Raw genomic sequence first — 11,537 nt, forward strand, 5'->3', positions numbered from 1 at the left:
TAATTTGAATTTTGTTAGTAAACTAGGGGGAAATATGGTCAGTATGGAAATAGACACTCTAGGTGTGTGTGTGTGAATATTTTATCTCATAACTGTTATATTACATGTGCAAAATTTTGAGCAGAAATTTGTTCCGTACCTTCTGTGTGTGTACAGCACGTGAACTACCACTGATTAAAATACAGTTTTGTGAGGTGCCGGCTACATCTTCACAATGCAGTCCACATTTCTGAAGACTGGCTCAAAGACTATCAGGTAGACTTGAATTATGGAGTTATGAATCTGAATTATGGTGTTACTTCATTGAAATGAATTCTTTGAATGATGGCAGGTTAGAAATGTTGCTTGAATTTTGTGACTAGAAGAGCAGCAGAAATGAACAATAAAATCTGCTGATTAAACAGACGTAAGTACAGTCTTTATTTCTTCCTTCTCTCTGCAAATGGCTCCTTAAGCAACTCAGAGCCGCTCTGAATCAATGTTTCAAGTGACAAATATGACTAGTCACAGGCAGCGTGTGTATTAGTTGGGTGGGGGGTTATTGCTTTTAATGGGGAGGGATAAAGGGTGTGCACCAGAGAGCAGCATCTAATGCTTTTACCCTGGCATAACTGTACTTTAATACGATACCCCAGCTTGAAGGAAACTTCCGTCACCATTTACTGTGCTAAAGGTGCAAAACCCCATAAAAAGTTGGAGGAGTTGCAGTGATTGAGTTTGACATAAGTGCGCAACTTAAAGAGATGTCAAAGATCATCTTGACATGCCGCCTGTGGTCTCACTGTGCTCGGGTGCCCTAGCACATATGTGTAGTGATGTGCGTAAGGTCATGCTGCTCATAAAGCTACGGTTGTCTTAAAGGTAAGGCATTTGGCTTCAATTACTCTTCCACTGTGTGCTGTGTTTTGTCAAGGTGGGCAACAGAAGGTAAAGCAACTAGTGATACGCAAGTAAAGGAGAAGGGTGCAGCATGATTTTCCACTAGGGTCATTCGTTTATTATCATTGTGCTGCTGCTTGGGTCCTTGCTTGGAGAAAAAAAAAAAAAAAAAAAAAAAGGAATCTTCAAAAGTTTTGTTTGAGGGCGTGGGAAAAGTCAGAAGTTGGTCATGAAACCTTGAAGGACAGTTAAGATCAAGGAGTGTCCATTAATTATCTAACAATGCACTTTTTCAAGTTGCAGTATCTGATTTTTTTTAAAAATCTTGATGCAGAGCTGTTGCCTGCCATGAGCTGTATGATTTTGGTAATGATTAACTTTTGGAATATTATTCCAATCTGCATGCAAGTGATTAACTAGACTACTATTTCACTGTCTTATTTGCAAACTTGTTCAATGCCTCTGGCATTGTTCCTGGAAATTGTTTCTATTTGACCTGGGAGAGATCAGGTTGTTTTTCTTTTAAAAACCAAATGGGAGAAAAAAAATCTTGCAAAAATACCAATCCCTTATTAACTGGATACATTCTTGCACTTCTCCAAGGACAGGGGCCTGCTCACATCAGATCATTTTTTCTGGTAATTACACAATGATACGAAGTGTACCTTGTCACAGCAAGCTTACCAAAGCATTGTAAAAATAGCAATAGTTTTCAAAGCTCATTTATCTGTTCTTTAAGACCTGGAAAAACGGGAATGTCTTTGGCCTACTTTTCAATCTGGGTAAAGAGGTGGCTGATCTGATGTGATAGGGCAGGGAATTCTTAACTCATTTCTTAGTGGCTACAGCAAAACTACTCATAACCTCATTTTAAATAGAGGTCATTGGCTAATATGTGTCAGGAAAGCATAGAGCTGTACCAAATACTCCTGTCAAGAGCAAATGCAGCAGAGCAAATCAGAATTGGAAATCAATTCCAATTGAAACTGACACAAGGAAAACTAAAGCAGAGGGAAATGTGACAGTGATATATTCTGCTTTCGGTAATTCAGCTTTGGTAGAGAATTCTGGTCTGAAACTTAAACCAAATAACAAATAAAAATTCACTATGACAAAAAGCATAATGAAACTACTTAGATTAGAGAGCCCACAAGAGACTGCACTGAAAATTGCTGTTTTCTTATTGAAAATTGACTTGTCTTCCCTAAATGTTTCATTCTTTAGGCATTTCTTCTGGCGGTCAGTTTATTTAGGTTCCCAATCCAGTCCAACCAACATTTGGATTTTCCAGCTTAGTCTATCCAGCAAGGCTGTCAGCTAGTTATTTTATAGGAACTGAAGTCTAGCTATCTGTGTCAGCAAAGAACTGGAGACTGTAATCGCTTTGGGATCCTGACCACATCAGGTGATAAGAAAAGCCACCAATGTTCATTAACAACTACTCCATGCAGTTTTTCCTGTCTGTAGTGATGCAGCTGGAAGACTGTTGTACAAGGAGTTAATGATATGCATGCTTGCTGCCTTCCCATGTATGTAGGTGCACCCCGAATAGCCTGTGAGTGCTTATCAGCAGAGTGATCCATGATTACTCTGGTGTATGCCTCTGTACCATGGATGCCATGCAACTTGCTCTATACAACAGTATTATTAATCAGGGTATGCTTAATCAATGCATAAGTAACCAAGTTGCATGTATTCAATATGTATTCAATAAATGTATGTATAGTGCATTGTCTTGTGTACTTCAAATACTATATGCACCTGTCTGGGAACTATACCTTTACTGAGGTGAGAGCACTGGAATGTACTGTACAAGGAACTCTTCAAAATGAGGTCTGGATTCCAAATGCAGCAGCTGTCAGTGCTTTTTGCATTTGTATCACAGAATCACCTAGGTTGGAAGAGACCTCCAAGATCACCTAGTCCAACCTCTGACCTAACACTAACAAGTCCTCCACTAAACCATATCACATCTAAACACATCTATCTCTACATCTAAACGTCTTTTCAAGACCTCCAGGGATGGTGACTCAACCACTTCCCTGGGCAGCCCATTTCTAACAACCCTTTTGGAAAAGAAGTTTTTCCTAATATCCAACCTAAACCTCCCCTGGTGCAATTTTAGCCCATTCCATTCTCCAGCCCCCACACCAAAAGAAAAAAAAAAAAAAAAAAGAGAAAAGCACTCACACAACCCCTGAGAATTGGCAAGAGCTGTTTAAGAGTTGTTTATTGCCAGGACATCTTGCAGGTAAGCCTGCAGGATGTCCGTGGTGTTTGGTGGCTCCAAGCTAATGCTTGTGATGGAGCCTGAGCAACGAGTAGGGGGCTCGCTGGGCACTCCTGCGATGCTGTTGGTGCTCTCGGATGCTCTCGGATGGCAGAGCATAAAGACATGCCACAGTAGTCCCAGCTCTCTTCTGGCCGAGGTGGATCCACTTCCATCTGTTCCTCCACATCTGGTGGATCCAGCTCCATGGGCTCCACAGTGCTGGGCAGAAGGCTAAGCCAGTCTTTGCCCAGAACTGCCCAAATGGGATGTCTTCCATCGGGAATGTTTTCAGGCCAGGGTGCCGAACCAGGGGGTTGTCCAGTTCCACGCCTTGGTCCCATGCCACTGTCAGCTTGATTTTCATGCATGGGTCCAACGCTGCCGTCTGGTTTACAGCCATTACTGGGTCCCGCACTGTGCCCCAGACTATGGGCACGCCTCTGCTCCCTGCGGCTGTCTGCCTGATGTTCCTGCCTTCGCCCCACATCACCGTTGCTCCTATGGTAAGGCCTAGGCCCCCTATTGCTGGGTGTTTGAGGGGCCGGCCTGTTCCCCACATCATTGCGGTGCCAATGATACCACCTGTATCAGTCTGTGGGCTGGGTGCCAGAGGTCTGTTGGGCACTGGTGTCTCTTGTGCCACCGGTGCTATCCCTCTGCCCACAACACATCTCCTTCTGCTCAGGTTCATTCCTTCTTGGTGCTTCACCGGACTGCATCGCTGTCCTCGCACACCAAGGAGGCCTGCCGCTCGCCTTGCTGCTTCTAGTCTTCTTCCTGCTGCACAAGCTGGCAGTCAGAGCGATGCTCAGCGAGTGGTGGGCCAGCTGCAGGGGCCCTGTTTATAGGGCCCGCAGCAAAGGCGGGGCAGTGGTGGTCACTGTGACCTCAGCAAGCTTTTGTGATGGGGTGGCCCACACGTGGTCAAAGGCGGCTGTGTTGGGAGTGGCCTGGAAGATGCCCACATGTGGACAAGGAGGAGGATTGGGGGGGGGGGGGAGGGGCTGAGGGCCCCTTCTCTGGGGCTGGCTACCACGGGCCATTTGGCTTGCTAGAGAGAAAGGCTGCCCCTCGGCCACAGGGACTGCCCTGCACCTCCCATCCTGTGCCCTGGGTTTATTTTTAACACTGGTTTTCAGGTAATTTCATTCTATTCTTTACAGAAAAGAAGAGAAGAAAGCTGCATCTTGTGAGCAAGACTGAAGAACAGTTGATGAACCTCACCAAGGACACGATCTCTGCAGCATGCCATGGTCCACCAGGAGGGGCTTGTCTGATTCTGTAGTTCTGGGCTACAGGAGGGACTTCAGATTGCTGTAATCGTTTCTGTAATTTCCATTCTTAGCTCAATAAACCATGTAACCAGCTTTGAGTGTTGGTGCCTTTCTTACGGAGATCCTGAAAGAAGTGGCACCTCCTTGGTGCAAAACACCATTGCTCTTAGAACATACCAGTACTTCCCTGTTTTTCATTAAATCCATTCAGCAAGGTGGAATATTAAAAAAAATGCAACTGTTGGTCATGATCTAATGAAGAGCACTTGAAAAGTTCAAAATAAAGGCAGTATATTGAATCTTGGTTTACAATAGTCTCTGCACAGTTCCAAAATATACATTGACAAATATGCATAATGCCAGGTGGTAATGTGGCAATATAGCCCCTTAAATTCTTCCTTTACAATTTGTGCTTAGTTCCAGGTTTTATTTGGTTGTAAAAGAAATGTATTCTGAGTTAAATAAAAACAAAAAAAAATCTTGATTTAGAAATTATATTTCTGATCTTTGCATAGGGAGTAGAGGAAAACAATTGCCACCTGGCACTGTTTCAGTGTAGATAAGCTAATTTTTTTTAGATGACAGTAGAGAATGAGGTGCTGTAATGGATGGGATCAAAGGTAGTAGAATTATTTTCAAGAAGCATACCCAGTATCCCATTGTATTTCATTGCAGACTAGAGTGGCGGACAGTGTATATCCTTACACAGGAGCCTGGCAGCCCTGCTGCCAGCACCTGGGCATGCACACACAGCACAGCATGTTGTCTAAACTCTGTAGTCATAGGAGCAAGCTCACAGGCAGTCTGTGAAGCCTATTTACTCATCCTTAGGGATGCAGGTGACCAAGGGTATTAAAGGCTGATGGATGTAATTTTCTTTTTCATCCATATGTTCCCTTCTGTACCTCTGGCAGTGTAGAAGGCGTTTTATACAGGCAGAGCCCAGGCTCCCAAGCTGATAAGATACTGACATCTTGCTATTGCTGGCTCAGATGTTCTGATTTTAGTTAAAGAGAACTGCATGAAAATTGACAGTGTAATAAACAATGTCAGAAAGCTGTTAATTCAAAAATTCTAGTCTGTTCACTGATAGAGCAGAGCCAGACTCTTAACGAGAAATGAGGTTTCAGTAAACAGAAATATATTTGGTCGTGATCCATAAAGGGCTTGATTTCTCAAATTAAGTGCAGAAATAATGTGGGACAGAAATGTGCAATTTTCTACCCTACTCTTTTTTATCAGCTGAAAAACACATTATTAAATACTTAAAAGTTTATTCTTCCCTGTAATAGACGCACACAACTTAAATGGTAGTTGGCAATGAAGGACTTGGACATTTTAATCAAGAGAAGAACTTAAGGCCTAATTGTGCAAATAACCCATCTGTCTCGTACAGTGCAGAACCAGAGTGATATTTTTAAGGCTAAATCAAGCCCTTAGAAATTAGACAATCTGTTGCCACTTCTACCCAGCTGTACTTTGTGCAGTGGCACTATTATCTGCTAACTCATCTACTACTAGGCAATGTGCTAGTGGAAGGAAAGGGCTTCAAATAATTGAGCAAATGATTATCACATTTCTTCTTTTAGTGGTACTGAAACTATCACAGCCCCAAAGGTATACATACTCACTGAAATGAAATATTTCATTTATAAATGTGCTAAAGAATTCATTAGAAAATTCTCCACAGCTTTCTCTTAACTTGGATTTTATCATTATTTGCAGATAGATACAGTCCCAGTAAGACTTCATGGAATTCTTCTGCGTAATCGTCCAACAAAACTGCAACATATATTTTAAGTTTTGCCATTGGCTCATTCATTTGGCTAGCCATCTGTCCACCTAGGTAAAATCCAAAGTCAAAGCCTATATTTCTTGAGGCAGTGTCTAACTTCTGGACAGTCCAGTCCTTTTTATTCAATTATTATCTTTTGCAGCCACTTGAGATAGAGCTTTGTGAACCAGTGAGCTTCTTAGCTTCAAGATGTATCAGTAAATTCAGATATTTGTTTAGAACAGATGAATGAAATGAGTGGTCAGGTTTCAGTTACTGTTTCTCAGTATCTGAAGAAATTGCTAATATCTGAAATAGACATTCACAGCTCTGTTTGTTTTGCTTTGTTTTGTTTTTACTAGCATCATCACAGTGATAGAAGAGCACTTTAATTCGCTATATTCATACTTCAGACTTAACTGAGAAGATCACACACAGAATAAGAATGAAAAAATAAATTCTGACACAAAGAGCTGTAAGGGAACAAGGCTTAGTCATAAAAATTCCCTTCAGACAATCAGTACATATTTCATTGTAATTTACTTAAAAGAGTAAGACCTCAGCCTAAACAATCATGTTATCTTGTTAGAAGTGCATCTGAAATATTTGCTATTTGATCTCCATGGACAGAAAACATCTAATACACATTATTTTTTAAGGTCGTCAAGCCAGGGACCACAGCCAGAGTTGTGAATCCTTTGTGTTATGCCCCTCACAGACAGCCATATGGAGACAATCCTTGTCATAGATTGTGCATGTTTATGATCGGATACAACACATAAATTAAACAGATGAAAGGGAGGGATGTGAAAGAAAGGATGTCAAGATAACAGTATAATTAACAAACTTGCGTTGCTACAGGCCAGCTCACTGTGCTTGTTTTCCCTGAAGGGGCAGCATTCCATTTCAAGTCCACTGACTGCAAGAGATCTGTTTTCTGTTCTTAGTTTTGCTAAAGATAGATAGTCAAGATTTCAAATATTGCTCATCTGCCACGTAAGAAAGTAACTACATTCTTGAAGCACTTTTTGGAGAGCTGTTCAGCTTGTCTTCTGGAAAGCTGGCTAGGGTGTTGCATCATTAATTTGTTAGAAGCTTTCATTCAGTGCTCCAAAGCATTACTGAGTTATTCCTTTTCCTAAGGAAACAGGCTCAAAGCAATTAGACATCATACACACAGTATGAAATAGCCCTTTCCTTTGTGCTAAAACTATACCAGGAAAGCTCATGTGTGTGGAGAAAAACAAGTCTAATTAATGTTCATCACTTAACACTTCTGAGAGAAATAGAAAAAACTCATGGCTATGACATATGTTAAATATCATTTTAAAAACACTATGTGTACATCCTATTTAATTTCAAAAACATTTCCAAATTGTGTTAAGCTACTAGATATTGCTTTAAGTTTGCAGTAGGTAGCTTTTTGCATGAGAATTACCCTGTAATACTTATGCAAAAATGCAATGTAAAAAAATGCAGTGTTAAAATACATAATAAAAAAGAGGTGTTGATTTAAAACTCCATATATAAGTACATCAAAAGGTGGTTTCCGTCAGATTTAACAAAGTCAGACATTGGGCCTAGTTCAAGAAAGATGTTAAGCATATTCTGTCTTTTCTGAGTCAGATTGATTTTGCTTATCTTGAAGAATCAAGCTTTTATTGCTTATGTCCAAGTGCCACACAAATTTGAGTTTTATGGGATCAGATACAACAGCAATTCATACTAAGTCTTGCATCCTATTATGGGCTAAGTCTATTAAGATGGCAGGTGGTATACAAATGTTAACAATCTGTTTAACCTCAGCACTTCAGCTTCTGAAGATAAATCACTACAGGTCTTTCTGCTGGCTTGTTTTTTCCTGTTCATTTGTTTAAATGTGTATGAATATGTACTTGAGTCTTCAGTGTTACTACAATTCATGGATTCAATTAACTGTACATTTGCACGTAATGCCTATAAGGAAAGACCAGGATCCAGATTTCTGAATATAATACATTGTGCCACTGTCAGAATTTGTTCAAATTCAGGCAAAAGATTACTGTTCAACAATTTCAGCATACTGACTCGAACTGTCATGAATAGTGTATTGGTGGTAGCTGCTATTTGTGATCACCTTTTACATTGACATGATCATACGAATATATTAGTCTGAGACCTTAGCCTATTATCTAATAGAAAATGTAACATAAACTCACTACCTGCAAAGTCTTCTGACTCCCTTAGAAGTTGAAGGTGGTCCTTGAGCTCTTATGTTCTGGGGTTATATACAAAAGTCTTGATATTGTGCATAATGCTCTGTTGGTCTGAGAAGCAACTAAGAACTGAATTTTTACAATTTTTGATCATACTTTGTGTACATCCAATTCAAGCAGGAATCAATTTTTGGAAGTTTGCCCAAGGTTTCCAGTGTTGTTCTTCATTTTCAAGCAAATTAAAGATGTTTTTATGCCAGCACTCATAGCATTTGAGTTGAGATTGACATAGCCCTTTGAATCCTGATGAATGATCACGTCTTGAACATTTTATCTCTGGAAATACAGAAATCAGTCTTCTTGTTGCTTCTTAAAACCCAATGGGCCTTATTCATCCCCTGTATAATTATGATGATTACAAAGCAATTACACTACAGATAGGTCAGATAACTCGTGAATCAGTTCACCATGTATGGTTCTTTCTAGATAATAGAATGAAGACTTAAAACTATTGTACTTAATAGTGAAGATTTAGTGTTGGCTTCAGAATGTTCCAGCTGATTGCTGATTAGACATTTGGCCGTAGCAACAAAATTTCATGTGAACACAGAGAAAAACTTGAATGATTATGATGTTAATCTTTTTAGAGTGTCACAGTCACTGAAACCATCATGGGAAAGCAAGTAAGGATATTATATGAGTACAGACAAAATACCTTTCAAACTTATTTAATTGGCAAGGGGCTAGAGCTCAGTTCTTTCCAGTATGGAAAATCAATTATTATATATCAAACTCTCTAATTTATTGTGCATTGGTTTGGTACACAGAAAAGAATTTCTCTAAATCCTCTTCCAGACTTTACCCTTAGCAAATAAGCTGTCCGTTACATTCTACCTTTTTGGGAAAAAGGTGTTTGTGTGTATATATTTAATAGGTTTAGTGCTCGTCCAGAAATTCATTTGAAATTCCTTCATCTGTAACAAAGAACCTAGATGGAATTGGTGCACCTGAATGCAAGAGGAGCTGACAACTCTGGTTTGATATTAAACTCAGTGGAGCTGCCTCTACTTATCTCACTGCATTCTGAAATGCTGCCCTACACTGAGAACTGATTTTGTGGACGTGTAGCAGACTTCCTGGTCTGGGAAGTGGGTTCAAGGATCCCACACATACAGTGCTTAGTTGATGCTTAGTGTTAGATAGTTCTCCAAATTTCATCAGGGTTCTGTGAATCCAGTTTGCTTCTGTGCTCGCACACATCACTGCTGATACCCTGAGTTGTCACCACTGCACCCTAAAAACAACTGATGCTCTCTAACCTCTCCTGGAAGGCCTAGGCATTAGGATTCGCACAGACACAATTCTTTTTAAAGATGCAATTCCATAAATCATTTAAACCCAAGGAAGTCCATGCTGCCACCAAAATCAGTCCTGGTCATAAGTTCCCAAGCCCTCCGTCATGTTGGTAGCAGTAGGGTTGCATGATCTGGCTGATCAGCTCCCTGATGTAGCTCAGAAATAAGCTTTGTAGATTATTTCTTGCTTCCAGAAGCCAAGTGCCTTACAGTTCTTACTTCCTGTCCTGTTCTGCGAATTTTTCTGATTTTTTAGAATTTGTCCATTAAAAGAAAAACTGGTAAAAAGAGAGCTTAAGTGGAATATTTCAATTTTAAAATTTCAGTGGATTGCTGTGTGTGTGTGGGGGGGAAACAACCCTCTCTCCACACGGACAGATATTTCTGTGGCAGAAAATTCACTTCCATAGTTACATTTGTACCCTGCTGTGTTCCCCTACATTCCCTCTCAAAAAAAAAATTGTCTCTTCTGGATTTGATCATGGCCATTCTCCAAAAAAAATTTTAAATGGCTTGGCTTAAAACAAAATTTCCTTAAAAAGAAATAAAATGTGATCACTTTAGTCTGTGTTCCCACAAGTGCAGCTGTGGGAACAGTCACACAAAACATTGTTTTACCAGGACTAAGAAGGAACAACAGTAATAACTAACTGGTGGAAATGGGGGATGTCACCTCTTAAACTGGATTCACTGATGAACATATGGTGACAGGTAGCCATGGCTAGAAAGACCAAATGGGCAGGGCAAGCCTTGGGTAAGGTACCACAAATATTTGTACTTACTTTCTGTTTTGACTCATGATTAGTTCTTCCGATCTTTTGTATTAGAGGAAGATTGGAGATCTGCTCAAGTTTCAAAATTGTCTTTGTTAATTTCAGAGTGGTTTTCAGAAATAAGATTCTTAGATAATATCAGCCCTTCTCTTCAGATTGAAAAAACACAGTGTTTTACAGTACTTCACATGCTATATACCACCTATTCTCTGAGTGGGCCAAAAGCTACAGGACTATGTTAGCACAGTGAATCACCATACCAAGCCCCGAAATGTACTGACCACACTGACATGGATGTTCAGCACTGAGCACTAGCAGGACAAGCTTACCTGTTCCTATGAAACAACACAAGTGAAAGACTGATTCCTCTGATGAGTAGTTGCAGCACTTAGTGCAGAGAGCTTCATCCTTTTAAAGATGTGGGTAGCCTTTTGCCCTGTGAAAAGACGCTTGTTGTATTTACTGTACTCTGAAGAAGGCAGAGTGAGATTTCACCCAGATGAGTCCCAGATGAGGGAGGAGAGAAAAGTGACTTTCTTAAGAAGCATTAAGAAGTGCACTAGAATAATCCAATAGGATTGTATTGACTAATCCGCAGTGAACCTAACTGAAAGTTGTATGCAATAGAGAAAGGAGAAGAGATGGAAGAAAACAGAACAACATTACAAGTGGATAAAACTTGTTTGTGTTTCATCTTCCAAAAAAGCTTGGTTGTCAGTGACTTGAGATTGGCTATGTTCTTTCATATGTATCTGAATTAATATATCGGTATTTTCCTCCAGAGCAACCTAAAATATTTTCTACATCACAGATTTTAGCCCTGTCTGAACTGTAAAATCCTCATGATTACAAGTTTATTTTTAGTTGATGGATAGGAAAATAAATGTGCCTACTTCCTAACAGAGATGGATGACTTCTGAACATGGAAGAGCACAGGTGAGGTGAGTGCCAGTCTAAACTCTTTACAGATGGTTCCAAAAATGAATGCAGTGGCCTTGAACACCCATATGGCAAA

The sequence above is a fragment of the Cygnus atratus genome, chromosome 1 (genome assembly GCF_013377495.2).
Source record: "Cygnus atratus isolate AKBS03 ecotype Queensland, Australia chromosome 1, CAtr_DNAZoo_HiC_assembly, whole genome shotgun sequence".
In the NCBI taxonomy this organism is placed as follows: Eukaryota; Metazoa; Chordata; class Aves; order Anseriformes; family Anatidae; genus Cygnus; species Cygnus atratus.